The sequence below is a fragment of the Rhinopithecus bieti genome, unplaced genomic scaffold, assembly GCF_001698545.2.
Source record: "Rhinopithecus bieti isolate Rb0 unplaced genomic scaffold, ASM169854v2 scaffold_76, whole genome shotgun sequence".
NCBI lineage: Eukaryota > Metazoa > Chordata > Mammalia > Primates > Cercopithecidae > Rhinopithecus > Rhinopithecus bieti.
In genome coordinates this window covers 112,518-124,590 of record NW_016803343.1, presented here as the reverse complement: position 1 = coordinate 124,590, position 12,073 = coordinate 112,518, and the positions used below count along the sequence as shown (strand labels likewise).

The window sequence follows — 12,073 nt, the reverse complement described above, 5'->3', positions numbered from 1 at the left end:
CAGTTTACCTTTACTACATCTAACCAAGGAAGTGAAAACTGGTAACCCTCCTTCTCAGTCTGTTTCTATGGAGCCCTAGGGTCATTGTGAGCAGGTCTGGGGAGGATTTTTTCACTAATGCTGAACTAAATGATGCATTAAATTGGGTGAGGGCTGCGTTCAGGTGAAGATGAAAAGTACCCTGGCTGCCCTAGGAGAGAATGCTTCCCCCAGGATGTTTTCAGCTGCACTTTTCCATTCCACTTTAAATAGCACAGGTGATAAGGACTTTATGTGCATAACCCTCTGAACCAGCCCAGCAGCCCAGTGTCACCTTCTGCTACACAGAAAGAGAGAAGGGAAGGTTGTGCAAGAAGAGATGCTTTAGCTTTCCTTTCAATTTTTTTCTTCCTCACTCCCCTATTGGAAGGAAAGAAAATACAAGCACAAAGAAGGTACCACTTATTTTACCAAAACTTCAAAAGATACCAAATCCAGGTAAGTTTCTGGAGTATTCCAGTTATCTTTGATTATAGTTCCAATTAGGATAAGTTCTGCTAAAATGAGTTAGGTATTTCTCTGTGCCTGCCGTGGTCATATAATGGAGACAATCAGTCATTTACTGTACACATCAGTGCAGGACTCAGGGAAGGCTTTTAGAAGATGTGGGACTCCATCTTTTCAAAGGGTCAAAGGGCAGATAATTTCACAATAAAGGGCAGAGAGACTTGGACCTCAAGGTTATGGGAGAAAACCTGCTATCTGATCAGAGTGCAGATTGCTCTAAGGATTGGCTGTCAATCACAGAAGAATAAGTAGACCATTATATTTTATTGTCTGCTGCTTGCATAAATTAATTAAAGCAGTTTGTGTACTTTTTATCACTTTCTTTGTACTTCATGCTGTTAAAAAAATGAATATGGCTTATATCCAGTTTTGCCATCAGAGCTTCAAATACAAAGAATATTGACAGAATATTTTAATAATTTTTTTAAAATCTTCCCTGGCTATATAAGAGATAAAGCTGTTTTGTTTTTTTTTTTTTTTTTTTTTTGAACCCAAAAAAAAAAATTAAAGGAATTAGCCCTAAAAATATGGATACTCCCTACTTAAAGCTTACATATTTTTACAAGTAAATGGTAGAGCAGGGCTTTAATGCAGGTCTGCCCAAACTCATACCTCACAGAAAATTGTGAAAATTAAATATAAGAACTCTAAAAACTAACTAGAGCAGTGCCTGGCACGCAGTAAACACTCAGTAAAGAACATGCATACACACATTTCATTTCTGCATTTGTCCACAGGGCCCTACTCACTGTATACTCCGAACTCCATAGACATCAAATACAGCTACTTAAGTGACACGGTAGCCCAGCAGCTGGTTAAACATCAGCAAGTAGAAATGACAGAATGGACAAAGAGGCTATAGAGAAAGGAAGGAATAGTTTTAAGGTGTGCTACCTGGAGAAAAGAAGGCTCTGTGAGGTAGCCTAGATGAGGATGGGGGAAAGGTTCTTTTAAAAAGACAACAGGTAAGGGAAATGGTACTGGCTTAGTGGCAAGTAGGAAGATTATAGGATGCAGTGTGCAACTGAGTTCTGCCAGCCGCTAGACCTTAATAACAGCCTGTCTCTGAGTCTCTTTTTCTGAAGATGGAGGTCATAGGTGAAAAGAGGGTATGTCGAAACCCTGAGTAGATGTACGACAGAAGTAGAAACAAGGTCTCCTCTTTGTTTGCCCTGGGATGTAGCCCTATTTCCCTTATGACCGTATCCCCTGTCTGGCTTGCAGACTACTGTACAGTTTTTGCATTTTTTCTTCAGAAATGACTCACAAATGCTATATTATTTTACCTTACACAAATTGCTTTCCATAAACCAAAAAAGGGGGGGCTTGGAGCAATATTATAAACATGGCACATCTGTTTTTAATAAATGAAGAAGTATTATAAAACCTTCACTTTGGGGAAATATCCAGAATTTTATCCTGAAGAAAAATTGTATCCATCTGGTCCCATGAGAGCTGGTTTTTACATTAAGGAATATTTGTTGGTTGGGTGATTGGAGAGTGGGAGTAGGGAAAAGGGGGAAGTTGTTAGATCCAACACTTATCGTTAAGTGGAGTTAGTTTCTAAAAATGTAGCATCCAGAAACTGGTGAGTAATCCTTCTTCGTAGTGCAATATTATGTCACCAGATCTGCTGAGCTAATGCACAATAAAATTAATCCTCCATTTCTGCAAATGCTGGTGATATGGCAATCACAGATGTGCTGAAATAGAAGTGTTCATGCCAGGCAGAGTTCACGAGCCACAGATCTAGCCAATTGTCAAATTTCCGGTCCACACTTCACTCCAAGCCCACACTATCTGAAGGGAGGAGGAAGTGGCTGAAGATTCACTTATCAGCTTTCCAACCCCATCTCATCTCTTTCTCCAGAGTTGTTATTGCACATTTTTGCCATTATTTTAAAATTTCCAGCCAACTTGGCAACATACTATTTATGAAGACAGCATGCGGTGGGGTTTGGGCAGGAGAAGTGAAAGTAGGCAAGAGCAAAGTGGGTAATGCCCATGGGCATGGGCATTAAATAGGGCCGTCTAGATTTAAACTTCCCAAAAACCTTGTGGGGCTGCTGTTACACTTCCAATTTTAGACTGGGGGAAACTGCCCAGCAAGCATACCAAAATCAGCACAACCCCAAGCTCTTTCCATTATACCATGCTGATCCAGTCAGTATGTCTATGCTTACATTCTTCTTCTTAATGATCCCTATTGATTTCCAAAAAGGAAGCACTAGGTGAAAGGAATTTAGGGTCAATCTAGTTTAATAACCCAGCCCAATGAATGGCAAAGTAAAGCAAAAGATACTCTTAACTCACTGGTCCAGTCCATTATGGGTGTTCACGACTATTCTGCGATATCAATGGGGATCTTCTTTCCAGAATCTGGCCACATGCTCATGGAATCAACACCAAGCCCCTCAAAACTCCAGGAAAGAGATTCTGATTCAGCTTGGGTCACAAGCCCACTTCCTGACTAGAGAAAGGCAGAATCTCTTGACCAATATAAGACCACATGCCAAGGAGAACTGGGTTGCTGTTACCAAAAAGCCAAAATAAAAGATAGCCGCTAGAATGGTACTTTTAGAACCCTGCAGTTACCCCGTCTGTTGTTTGAAATTTGTATTACCTCTCCCTCTCCAAAAAGAAAATGGGAAACTAAACTCCATGAGGGCAGAGCCATTGTCTGTTTTGTTCCTCTCTCGAAACCAAACATTAGCACAAAGCCCGATACGTGTAGGACACATGGTAGACACATGTCTATTATATAAATGGACCAGGCAAGATCTACATGTTGCCTGAAAGTCTCATCATGAGAAACTAAATGATTTGAGTTTGGTGTTTACTTCAAACCAAGTGACTTGGAGAGCTCCCGTGAAACTTGTTCTTTTTTCAGATGAATCTCAAAATTTATCATGACTCCCAGCAGGCCCAGCAACAGTGAGGAAAAAGCTGCCCAGCAGTAGCTTTAGCCCTCCCGCAGAATAAACACTCAACAATTCTGAGTGCTTGGATGGCCAAAATCGCCCCAGTCAGGTGAGCTTTAGCAGTTCTCATTTCACTGAAAATCATTCAACATCCTTTATTTTTAAGTAAGAAGCTTAGCTACCATATACTATGCAATATATCTGTTTCATGTATTTATGACCATTTTAGCTTGTGTCTTAACGTCATAGAAGGAAACCTCTTTTAATTGGGAGGTTGATACACTTTTTAAACTGAAAATCAGAAAGCAAGGATTTCCCCACCTCATTTTATCAACCCACTACCTCCTGAAAATGTCGTTTTTATGTTTCTTCTTACTGCCTTTCTCTGAAGCTCTTTAAATTAAAGAAGAATGTCTTATTTCCTGTTATATCCGTAGCACCTAGTACAGTGCCCGGCACACAGCTGATGCTCAATAAATAGTTGTACTGAATGAATAAGTATATCAGCGTGCTTTTTCTTTAAATCAGTGTCCAGTATATACAACCAATTGTTAAATGCCAACTCTATGCCAGTCAGGGCACTGTTAGAAACCTAGAGGGAATGTGCGTTTGATGCTTTTGTTAACCAACATAGTTTTTTGTGTTTTTTCTCAGAGACTCGCTGTCAGTAGAATCTACAGTGAGAAAACACTAGTAAGGAAAAAAAAAAACAGGTTGTCTAGTAAAGTCATTTAACTTGCTTCAATGACCTCTTTGGGGCAGGACCACATGATGACTTTCATGGGGTCCAGGCATTTTGCCATCATCCCTTCTTCCAAAAAATAATTAAAAGTTATATTTTACAACTCTACTGGTATAAAGATGAATATAAACAAGGCTGAATTCATCATCATATATTCATTATCATTAGGTTCATTTTTCTTCTTTGTTTTACATGTAATTAAAACATTGAAAGTACCGTAGGCCCCGTAAACACTGCCTGCTGCACCTAATGGATAAGTCAGCGCTGCTTTGGGGGCCATTTGAACAGTACTATTCCCCAAACAGAGCAAGTTCTCCTCCTCCCTCCTTTTCTAATGGAATAAAGCTTCACCCCAAGGAGCTGATCTAGGCTTTCCAGTTAGAATCCTAACTCAGAAGACCTCTCCTTTTCTTGTCTAACATAAGAATACTATGCTGAGACCTAAAGGGGGAAAAGCCCTGCCTGCATTAACCTTCTACCAGTTCTGAATCATGCTGACTCTTATCTTTTCTGTTGCTAAGCTGTGGGACTATTATGCCTCCCCAACACTGCAGAGCCCTCCTCTTGTTTATGTAAAGACTCCAATTAAGCCAGAAATAGAATTTCACACTGCAAACGTCATTTAAAAAATGTTAAGACATTCAGGCCTGTGTTCCTGTTCATTATTCTCTGCTGAAACCTAATATTAGTAACAGCATGTACCGAGGACCTGGACCATGAATTAAAAATGAAGTACTTGTACTGGAAAATATGTGAGCACCTAGTTACTTTATTTGGCAGGCACCTGTAGGGACAGGAGTTTGCTCTGTCTTACACAGCACTTTCAGTGATAGTTTTGCAGAATAAAACTAGAAATCAGTTCTTTCCAAAGGATTACCTGCAGGGGAAAAGATAACCAAACATTAATCTACCACCTACGCTCTTCCCTGCTCCGATGCCATAGACACAGGGTTCCTAAGAAAAGTTCTGGTCCAAACCACTTCTTCCCTGAAACTTTGACTTTCCTAAATCACTTAGTCCTGTTGATATTTTAACAAGTGTAATGTCAATTATTTCTTCATCTAGTGTACTCCACCACGGGATTAAAACCACCTAAGGACAAAGAAAGACTTGTATCTCTATTCGATCTCTAGAAAATGTGGGAGAACAGTTACGGACAGAGTTCCTAGATTAAATCCAATGTAGACTGAAATTCTATCTCTATGGCTCACCACATAACCGAAGCATGATCATGAGCAAATCATTTATCTTCTTTGATCCTCAGTTTCTCCTTCTGCAAAATGGAATAATTATCTTCTTGAATTAATGTGAGGATTAGGATAAATGTAGAGTGCTCAGTACAGTGTGGTATGCCGTGAGTACTACATAAATGGTAGCTGTTATCATCATTATCATTATCATCATATCTCATTATCTTCTTTGTATCCTTATCTTGTAGCATGGTAATTAGTACATACTAATGTTTGCTGTGTAAGTCACGGAATAGAGTTCATGCAATTATTTGATCCAAGAAGAAGGACAATTTGTTTTGTTTGCCTTGGTTTCTCTTTTTGTTGTTGCTGTTGTTGTTTGTTTGTTTGCCTTGGTTTTTAACAAGATTAATTTTCACCTGAGTTTTCTCCTTCTTTAGTGCATCATCCCTGCTTCCTGAAAAGATTTGTTAAATACCTGATAACAATTTATCAAGGATATTTTTCATTTCTGATGGATTTTACTCCATTGAAACAAACTCCCAGCCAGACACGATCATAGCCCCTCTTGTAGCAATCAAGAGAAATGTAAATCTGAACATGAAAATAGGTTTGTGTACAGAAATGTCAAGCTTTTGGTTCTGTATATGTTATTACAACTTTAAGGATTATTTGGTTTATTTCTTGCAAGGCAATTCACTCACCTGTCTCCAAAGACCAGGTTTTTGTTGCTTCCTGCACATGTAAAAAAAAAAAAATTGCCTTTCTACATCTGCAGAAAACAAGTAGTTGTTGTCATCACTATACTTGCCCTGTGAAACCTTAGCAAGGGGATAGAGTTACACATTCCGCTCCTTTTAAGAGGAGCAGAGCATTTCAGCTCCATCGATGGGGAGTTGCAGCCAGTGGCTCTAATAACCTTGGTTTTTAAGTTTTGTGAATTTAGACATTAAATTATGTTTTAAAATATCACAAAATCCAAAACAGTTTTCAAAACCAAAAAAAAAAAGATGAAATAAAAATAAGGGGTTAGAATGATCTCTGATGAAAACCAATTCATAAAGAAAGGTCTAGTTTCTGTTTTTGTTTTCTTTTAAGCTATTACATAACTGATTGTAGTATGCGGTACAGGAAATAATTTTGCCCATGCACCTGCACAGAAAAACCCAAATCAATGAGTTTGCTTCAGCCATCAATCTGTGGGACCAAAAGCTAAGCCTGAAAGCAAAGGTGAAATAAAATACGAAAATTGCACAGCAGCCGCAGAGGAGTCAGCTATCCAGAGGCCCTACTGAAACCCCATCTTTAGGGTAGAGTTTCAGACACATTTTGATGTTTTGGTCACCTGACCCAAGCTCTGGAGCCCAATTGGCCTCCAAATTTACAGGCTAAGTAATGATGTAACTAAAGTGTGTGGGAACGAGGAGGATGAGACAGATACAATTTTTCCCAGTCGTTTATTAGACTTGGCTACTAATTCTGCTTGTTCTTCAGTTTGACTCCTGGTTATCAGGAAATTCGAACTACTTAAAGAACATAATGAGTTTATCTATAACCAGGGCAGAATTTAGTCACATTCATGTAAATTTAAACCACAGTAACAGAAAATAGTAATTTGTGAAATTCAACTATTTATATTTGAATTTGATAGCAGATATATTTTAATGTATCTATATTTTGTTTTTCTGTACTCTTTTTTTTACTAAACATTATTTACAATATCACTTATTATATCATTCTTATATAGCCTGAGAAAGAAATCCATCAAAATAAATGTGTTGGTTTATCCATGATTTTTCTAAACCTTTTCTTAATCTTAGAGCATTTTTGTCTAAACAGAATAAATGTTTATACTCAAGTAATTTGTCACTATGGTAACTTTTGACCTTTAAAATGCTGACACTATATCAGAGACGACCAAGAGAAGAAATTATCCTTGTTCAACAAGAATAAGCAGAACCAGTTTGGCAAACTTCAGGATGCCTAGGGATGAAAAGCATTTGTTGTTCTAGCAATGCTACTTCACGTCAGGAAAATGAGAGCACATCCTGGTTTCATGACAAAAACAGGAGCTCTAACACTAACAGCAAAACTTAAAGATTGAAGACTTTTTTCCTCTAAATTTCCTATAACACTTCCCTCCCCACCCCCAAGAAATCATGTAATTTCTAATACTCACACAATATTATCTTTCTAATGTGTAGGCATGAGTTTTAATAACTTTTCTGACTCGTAATCTTAAATCTTTTGAAGATAGTCTTACAGTTGTACCTCACAAGACTTTATCCACAGTTTCATAACAGAAAATGTAATATGTCTCCAAATGGAATGGTATGACTATTTATAATGAACTCCCTGCCTATTTTTTAAATTAAAGGATGTTCTATTTTGATGTCATTCATACTCATAGAAAGTATTTCCCATTCTCAAAATATTTAATCTAGTTAGCAAATATCTTTAGGAAAGAAATCTCTAAAAATCCTTCTTTATCACTCTCCTTGTTTAAGTGTGTATCATGCCAAACACACACACAGTAGATATGGTGTCTGACATCTTCTGAAACCTGTTGGGGACTATATCAAACATTAATGGGGATTAGTGTTAGAACTGGTGTAAACATAGCAAACAATCTGCTGAAAGTGCATACTCACATTTCCATATGTTATGCAGGAAGCGGAGTCATTTAAGAAGTGAGGTACTCAGGGAGATGGTGTTCAGGTAGTGAGTATTTGACTGGTGAAAAGTAAACACACCCTGGATGTATTTACTCCATAGTACCAGCATATTCATATCTACCCGACTCCAGTCCTTAAGCTTCTCCTCAAGAGACAAGTCAAGTTTGAGATATGCAATTTCACTACACAAAGCTTCTAAAACATAGATAAAAATGATTTAGTACTTCCAGGTGCACTGTAATTCTTGGCAGAAAAAGTTAATTCCAGGTGTGTAATCTCCTAAAGAAATCTGTTGTCAAAGCTGGATAAAACCATCATATCAGAAAAATAAAAGTTCACCTATGAACAAAGTATAAGGTATGGCTAGGAAAACTCTCTGCTCCATGTAGAAATTACAGCATAAAAGTGAAACTCCCTTTTACTTATGTAAACATTGCTGGGCTTTGGGCATCATTTCAAAAGAGGTAGAGCTGAACATGCATGAGCATATAGAAATATGACATACTCTCAGTGGGAGGTTTGGGGTGGGGTTCTAGTGCCAAGCCAGACTCTAATACACAGACAAAGGAAGAAAGAAGCTGCATTTTATAGCTTACAGATTTTTTTTTCTTTATTTTTTCAGGCCTCTGAACCAACCAAATAACTCAATCAACAACAACAAAACCGAGACGGGCCACAAAGTGGAAAATGTTATAACAGCTTAAGGAACAGGGAGGTGGCGGGGGGGGCCCTGGCAGGGATAGGAATGCTGGTGGAGGGTGCAGGGAGGAGAGACCCTGTATTATGGAATATTTATGCTTTGCGATTCAATGCACATTTATTAATTGGTTTCTTTTTAAGAGACACTTATTTATGACAGGTTTATGAACACTATAGCATGTACAGAACTGAAGTTCTCCCATGGCTTAGTTTTATTTCCATATGTTTAGACAAAATGAACATCACATTTAATATGAGTACTAGCAGCTCTTGAAGTGTTTGCCAGTGCTACATCCCTTGGGAGTTGTTACCACCAGATGAATATCCTGTGGGTCACTTAATTTTAAAAACCACATTATAGAGGCATTGTGTGATTAGATGTACTGCTTTTACAAGCCAGTTGGAGTGCGTCCTTTGCGTCTGGTTCAGAAAGGCTGGTGAGGGTAACTTATATAGACCTCCAACCTGGAGTGTCTGAGCAGCCAATGATTGTACAGACACATGGACGAGCAGAGAAAAATGTGTCCTCTGTCTACCATCAGAAACTGCCTCGAAGACAGGATCTAAAAGAAACAACTTGCTTAGTCAGAAACCGGCCTGAACAGCTGGGAGAAATTGGCCACTTCAGAGAGTGAGGGGTGGTGCTATCATACCCTGAATCAGGCCTGTTTGTCACAAAATGCTCATAGTAAATAAACAGCCATGCTATTTCCACACTCTGCTATCAAAACCAAGTTCTACCAATCAGAGAGTATTTTACTTGAGAATTCAAAATATGCTCTTTATTTTCTCTGTTAAACATTCTCAGGTCTAGGTATTGGAAAGACCACCCAAAAACAACAGGAAGCATGCTTTTTGAGTGAACAAGAGGAATTTGCCACGGGCTTCAAGGACACTTGGAATGGGATGCCCAGTATTTCCTGCGGGAGTTTCAAATGGCATCAGGTGCAGTGGCTCCAGGCAACCTGGAAGTATTCATCATCATTTATAGTCTACTTTTGATTCTATGAGGAGATGATTCACTTAGGCTTCCTCCAGGCCAGGCCCAAAGAGGTGGCAGGCTATGAGGAGAAGAAAGCCTAAAAGGCATCAATGGTGGGACATTGTGAACTAGAGAACCCATGTATGAGTTAGATTGCAAGTATCTCTGGTCACATTCACAAGCCAATAAAAACAATGCTGTCCTCCATGAGAACAAATCTAATTAGAACAAATCCCAATCCTTTACAAATATTGTAGACTGAAATGCTTGTTTTAAAGATAAAGACATTTGGCCAGGAGTGGTGGCTCATGCCTGTAATCCTAGCACTTTGGGAGGCTGAGGCGGGCAGATTACCTGAGGCCAGGAGTTCGAGACCAGCCTGACCAATATGAAGGAACCCTGTCTCTACTAAAAGTACAAAAATTAGCCGGGCATGGTGGCATGCACCTGTAATCCTGGCTACTCAAGAGGCTGACGCAGGAGAATAGCTTGAACCCAGGAGGCAGAGGTTGCAGTGAGCAGAGATCTCGCCATTGCACTCCAGCCTGGGTGACAGGATGAGACTCCGTCTCAAAAAAAATAAAATAAAATAAATACAAAAATTAGCCGGGCATGTTGGTATGCATCTGTAGTCCCAGCTACTCCAGAAGTTGAGGCATGAGAATCGCTTGAACCCAGGAGGCGGAGGTTGGAGTGAGCCGAGATTATGCCATTGCACTCTAGCCTGGGCTACAGAGCAAGACTCCATCTCAAAAATAAATAAATAAAAATAAAGACATTTGTTCAGCCCTTCAAACTGTCAAATGAGTATGTTCTTGGAAAGGTTCCTTGTCATCAAATATAAATTGCAATGATCAAAGGCGAACTACATATCAATATGTAACGAAAAAGAGTTTACCAGGAGTCTACATTGGAGGAGATGAACTTGACGCAGAAATGGTGCACCTCTGGGTTTGCCAAAGCAGAAAAATTCTTGACAGCCTTCCCAAAAGTACAACCAAGTTCTTGTGCCCCAGAGTGGGGTGAGATCTTAGAGAAGAAAGGCATCTGAGGGATTATTTTTGAAGTCTTGTTCACAGGTTTAAGCAGTTACAATCACAAGTCCTTCTGCTCAACCACGACCATCTAGGTTTGCCCATTATTTTTTAATCTGACACAAAAGGAAAGATGCAGAGGTGAAAAAGGGAGGGGTAGAAAGGTGAATCATACTGTCTGTATCCTGTTCTACCACTTGCCACATTTCTAAAACACCATGATTCCCAGGCACAAGAGGATGTGTGAATATTTTGTTCTGTTTTTTTTTTTTTTTTTTTTTTTTTTTTTTTTACTCAGTACTAATAATACACAAGAGCTGAATAGTTACTGAAACTATTTCCAGTTTCTTGCATTTGATAATAGATGGAGACCCGATTCGAACTGACCTAGACCCTTAGATAACTATCCCAAACAGAGCCATCCCTGAGTAGGTCACAGAGCTTCTCTGTGTCTGTTTCTTTATTTGCAAAATCATATTGTATCACCTGTCAAATTCACAGATTGTTAAGAATTAAGTAAGTTCATGACTATGAAACACCTTTAAAACTATGAAGCACTAAAACGAATTCAGTGGACAGTGGCAATTATGAAGAGGATGATGATGGAAATGAGAGATACTACAAATGAAAATTCTGTATATTTATGAAATTATGGCTTAGTATTTGTCATTTGAGAATTTCAATGGTTTTGAACATGTAGGACTGGGATCATAAAAATTCATGAGCATATTGGTGAGCCTCAAATAAAATCTGTTTTAAATACACAATGTACACTTTCCAAAAGAAAATTTGTGATATGCATATTTATATATTTACTGGCACTATCAAAAGGTACCAAAGACATTAACACTAAGTTCTAAGCATTTTGCAGACTTCTGGAAGCTATTCTTCCCTGCTTTGCCTACGTAAGTCATCTCCCTTGAATGATACTTGGGAAGGCCTGGTCACGATCATCTTTAGACATTTGATCTGGCTGAGATAATGTCCTGCCCTATGAAGGTGCTGTGATTTCTGCCAAAGAGCAAAATAAACATTTTTCTCAGTATCATTGTCCAGGAGCTTTTACTTTTGACACTCTGGGTCTGCCTCAAGTGGCAGCTAGGTGATGGAGGATGAAAAAGAGAAGGAGTGCGTAAAACCTGAAGCGAGAACCAGAAGTTTTCCCTAAAAGAAGCTAAGTTTTTTTTAGGATGAAGATAAAGATTTAATTTCGCAATATTAATTTCTACTGCCAGTATAAAACTTTATCTTTCTAGGTATCTGTACATGTCTCTGTCCAAAGTA

The 12,073-nt window shown here is 38.7% G+C and overlaps 1 long non-coding RNA gene across 1 annotated transcript; it reads left to right on the top strand.

Moving 5' to 3' along the window:
- The first annotated feature begins 300 nt into the window (after nt 1–300).
- LOC108532687 (uncharacterized) lies at nt 301–10,092 on the top strand. The gene is made up of 3 exons (XR_001886516.1): nt 301–477; nt 3,437–3,576; nt 8,697–10,092. It is a non-coding gene; the product is annotated as an uncharacterized LOC108532687 (long non-coding RNA).
- The last annotated feature ends 1,981 nt before the right edge of the window (nt 10,093–12,073 follow it).